Source organism: Odontomachus brunneus, unplaced genomic scaffold, assembly GCF_010583005.1.
Source record: "Odontomachus brunneus isolate Ranch 3 - 2012 unplaced genomic scaffold, Obru_v1 Obru_scaffold_160, whole genome shotgun sequence".
Lineage (NCBI taxonomy): Eukaryota > Metazoa > Arthropoda > Insecta > Hymenoptera > Formicidae > Odontomachus > Odontomachus brunneus.
The window spans coordinates 644,328-648,607 of NW_022639610.1; the positions used below are offsets into that span (position 1 = coordinate 644,328).

At 40.2% G+C, this 4,280-nt stretch overlaps 2 protein-coding genes across 6 annotated transcripts in view; one reads left to right on the forward strand and one right to left on the reverse strand.

Annotated features, from left to right (window-relative positions):
• LOC116850916 (neuropeptide CCHamide-1 receptor-like) overlaps positions 1 to 4,280 on the reverse strand; it is a 244,077-nt gene that overhangs the window by 133,295 nt on the left and 106,502 nt on the right. The window lies entirely within an intron of this gene.
• The window catches only part of LOC116850913 (hemicentin-1), a 178,318-nt gene that overhangs the window by 29,018 nt on the left and 145,020 nt on the right, over positions 1 to 4,280 (forward strand). The window lies entirely within an intron of this gene.

The following is a 4,280-nucleotide window of genomic DNA, read 5'->3' on the forward strand; positions in this document are numbered from 1 at the left end:
TGAAAAGGTCTATTTTCGAAAATTACGTCAGATATGCTTATTTCGTTCTGTATCGTTTCCGGGGTGACAACGCGTGTTTGTATGACTCTACAAAGAGTAACAAAAGCTACATCAATCCGAATGACAATGAATACTTTCAAAACATTCCCGGCGTTCAAGACGGTCGAACTTGTCTACGCACACACCCATTTTTTCCAGTGTTTCTCGAGCCGTTGAGTAATATATGCGTTTAACCGCGGAGCATATGCATCGCGGTACGTTGCTTGTCGTTCCCATCGGGTGATTAAAATATTTCGTTGCCTCCTCAAAATATCTAATTAGGCTCCCGCCGACATCGTGTTAATTAACACACATTTCTCCGGTCGAATCGTATCTACACGTGTATCAGTGGTAGTGTTAGTGTCACAAATGAGTATCCCGAGTGTCACTACAGTGTAGCGAGAATCAGGACAACAGGACGCGAGCAGAGATACATCATTTATTTCCAGGTATGTCAAATAATTTATTATATAGCAAGTTTCCGATTTTAACGAACGTTTGACGAATTTACTGAAAGTAAAGACACACCCGAGTCGAAATTTCGGCCGATTTTAATAGTGACCCGTCATTATTTAACTAATAATTACAGCTTCATGAATTCTCCATGTTTAATTTAATTAATCTATACTGATACTATAATTTCAGACAACATCGAATATTATTAAATCCAAACAGTCGTATTTGGCTGTTTGTATTAATATTTCTTGATCCATGAATATGAATCTGTAATTAATCATGCTTTCAATCAAGAATCATAAATAATTAGCTACTGTAAATGCCAGCCTTAGAATGTAATGTGAATCAAATGTTGAATATTAAATGGCTAAAATTTTCTTTGATTAAGATAAGATTAAGATATAATTGGCAAATCAATAACCAACATTAATTATCGTCATATATAAAATTATAAAGAATTTCATCGATAAATGAAGCTAATTATCAATTAAATTTTTATGTAATTATGCACTGATTAATAATTAATTTTGTTAATCGATTAAATCGTCCGTGATTATGACGATAAAAAAGAATAAGAGCAAGAAAATTAAGAATAAAAGACTGATCTCCTTTATTTCATTAATTTATCTCATTTATACCATTAGTTAGTATAAAGTGCTTAATATTTGCTCATCTCACATATTCCATCTGTGTCTGAGTAAACTGCGCAATCGATACATTGCTAATTGAAACAAAGATTAAAGATTAAACGTAAATAATATATTTAGATATGAACGAATATTAAACAGCTCTGAAATAAATCATCGAAACTCAGAATAGAAAAAGCAGCAATAAAAAACATCAACAAAGCAAGACAATAGCTTGTGTCGTCATACATATCTGACGATTCTCTCTTCATCGGTCCTTCTAGTTCGACAAAATTGACCGGATCGATTCGCAGAACCAGAATTTCGACTCAAGCAAATAAAGGCAAATAAAGACCACATAATATATAATTATCCGGCTCCCTTTATCTCCTGATGTGTTAATGCCACGTGGATCCTCCTTTCTCAAGTTCGCGCGAATATAAGCGATAAAAATGCTTGGCGTCGTTCCTTAACCGTTTGCCACGCGCACTCACGAACTCATTACACGTTTCTGACCGTTTTTTAGTTGATCTTACTTCGCTGAACTTTTCTCTCGCGATCTCGGCAAAACTCCGACGTAATTTCATAACACCGACCGACGTCTCGCTGCATTTCAGGTTTCACGGGCTCGCGCACCCCCAAGCGCGAATATTAATCGTGATTACAAATTCGGGGATATGCCGTTTTGCCCGGAAAGGAAACTTGGCGCAGAAAATGGACAAGGGACGTCCCTTGCAAGGAATAAATTAAATATTTCCGTAAACAAACACTTTGAAACACCACTCTCGTCTTCTTCTTTCGCGTCGGCTTCGTGAAGCTGTTGAACGGCTTGAGCCGCGAGGGGAGACGTCGTACGGCTCCGCGCTCGCCGTTTCCAATCGTGTTCCATAAACGTCGGGAAACAGCGTTAACAAGAGGTGAACTCTGGCTCGGGTCATCTAATTTTCTCTTTATCTAATTTCCCGCGTCTTTCCACTCTACTCTCAAATCCCTAGCCGCGCTGCGAATTGTAAGTTCGTCGATTGTAGTTTGAAACAATGGAACACCAGCGTGTTATCGAAAACGTCATTAAAGTTGCCCGAACTGCACAATCGAACGGACGAAGACGAAATTGTAAAATCGTGTCATAATAAAATCCCGAATTTCGAAGTGAGGGCATATCATATTTTCAATACTTTCAACAAATTTGTAAGTCTACCCGCATATAGCTTGATCAAATTATTACAACACATACATTTTTCAACATTCGAAATGAAAGCTTGGCGAAAATTTTCGTTCGACAAGTGACAATTTTCGTTCTCTTAATAGCTTAAATCGCGCATGTTACTTAATTCCTTCATCGTCTATCCGTGGAGTACATATAAAAAGCTTCAATCAATACAACCCTATATTTAAAACTGACGCTCGCTTTAATAATTCACGGCGCTGGTTAATGTCAAACGAGCAGGGATTAAAAATCCGAACGTATCACTAATTTATAAGGACTGTGAAACGAGGAAATATTTTTGTGAAGCGTCGAACACGTGTCACTCTCGAAGTATATTAATAACGGCGCGTCTCGCGGTCGCAGACAACCCTTTACGAGACTGTCGAAAATATGGCCAGCCCGTATCGCGATTGCACGCGGACGGGCGTATTCGCAAAGGAGACGCGTCGATGATAAAGGACTAATTATCCGTGCAAAGTGTGTAACGCAGACGATTATATGCCGCGCAACCATCGCTCTTTAAACTTGTCACACGCAGATACGCGTTCGCCAATTATGAGCCGATGATATTATCGATGAAATCGCTGTGCTGCACCCGATGCACATTGAACATAATTACTAAAATATGCGTAGGCGAGCTGCATTAGTCGTTATAATTAGATTCAGTCGGAGCGTGTGCGCGCGCGCGCGCGTCATAAAGGCGGCCGATTAAAATGTTCAGATATCCGACGAGACGAATACAACGAACAGACGGATCGAGATTTTCTTACGCAGAGAAATATATCTCCAACAGTTGCAAAATTCGAAGCGGATACTTTCCACCATATCACGCTGCCCCGTGACGTGTTACGCCATCGACCATTGCCGCACAATGTCATGCAGTTTATTTCCCCCCTTTCTTTTTTTTTTTTTAATCAATTTGTTACGAGCAATGCAACACCCGTTGAAAAAAACATCGTCCTCCGTGACGGTTCGGACGGATACGCCGCACATATGTATGTACATTTTAGCGCGCTGGGACATATGTTCCACTATTTCTATTTTTGAGAACAGCGATAAATAGCGTGACACCGGTAGACGTGACTTTTTACGCTGTTTTGCGAATACATGCAAAACATGTCTGACCTGTGTTTTAGGGGTCGCAGCAGCGCCGCAAACATACAGATAAAACAGCGACCCCCGCCGCCCTACCCTCATCCCCGTCCCTCGACGTTGTTGGCCCTTATCTCGCAGTAAATTATTTATCTTTATGCTGTGATTAAAAATGAAATGTGCCTGGCGTCGCGATTAATAAAATCTCCGAAATGACGTATTAGTCGTTAGTCAGTTTTATTCTTTACAAGAATCCGCGTTGATTCGGCTCTAGCGGCGAATCGACTTTGCAGTCTGTAAAAATACTGACGAAAATCTGATTTGGTGCTGCGGATAGTCATAGATGACACGGGAGATTAGTCGCAGGTTCATGTCACTGTAATTACGAAGACGACGTGCCGTCCCAGAAAACTTTCTAATGAAGCCAGATGAAGATGTTGAACTTTGATACTACAAAGACGTATCCACGATAAATTCACACACCTGCACGTAATAACAGGCCACGTGGCGAGTACAAATAGGCGAGTACAAATAGGCGAGGAACTGCGCGAAAATGCAGAAACTTGTAGTCGACTAATCGCGACTAATTAAAACGAACAAGTTATTACATATCGAATGAAAATGTCGGCCGAGGCGAAATTTTCTTTTCTACACGATCGAACGTGAAAGAAATTACAGGCGTACTCGCGTAGGATCTTTTTTTCTTTTCTCCTCATAAAATTATTGAACTTTCTATTACCTTTATTGGTGCGTCTTATTAACTTACTCTGTGTGTGTGTGTGTGTGTGTGTGTGTGTGTGTGTGTGTGTGTGTGTGTGTGTGTGTGTGTGTGTGTGTGTGTGTGTGTGTGTGTGTGTGTG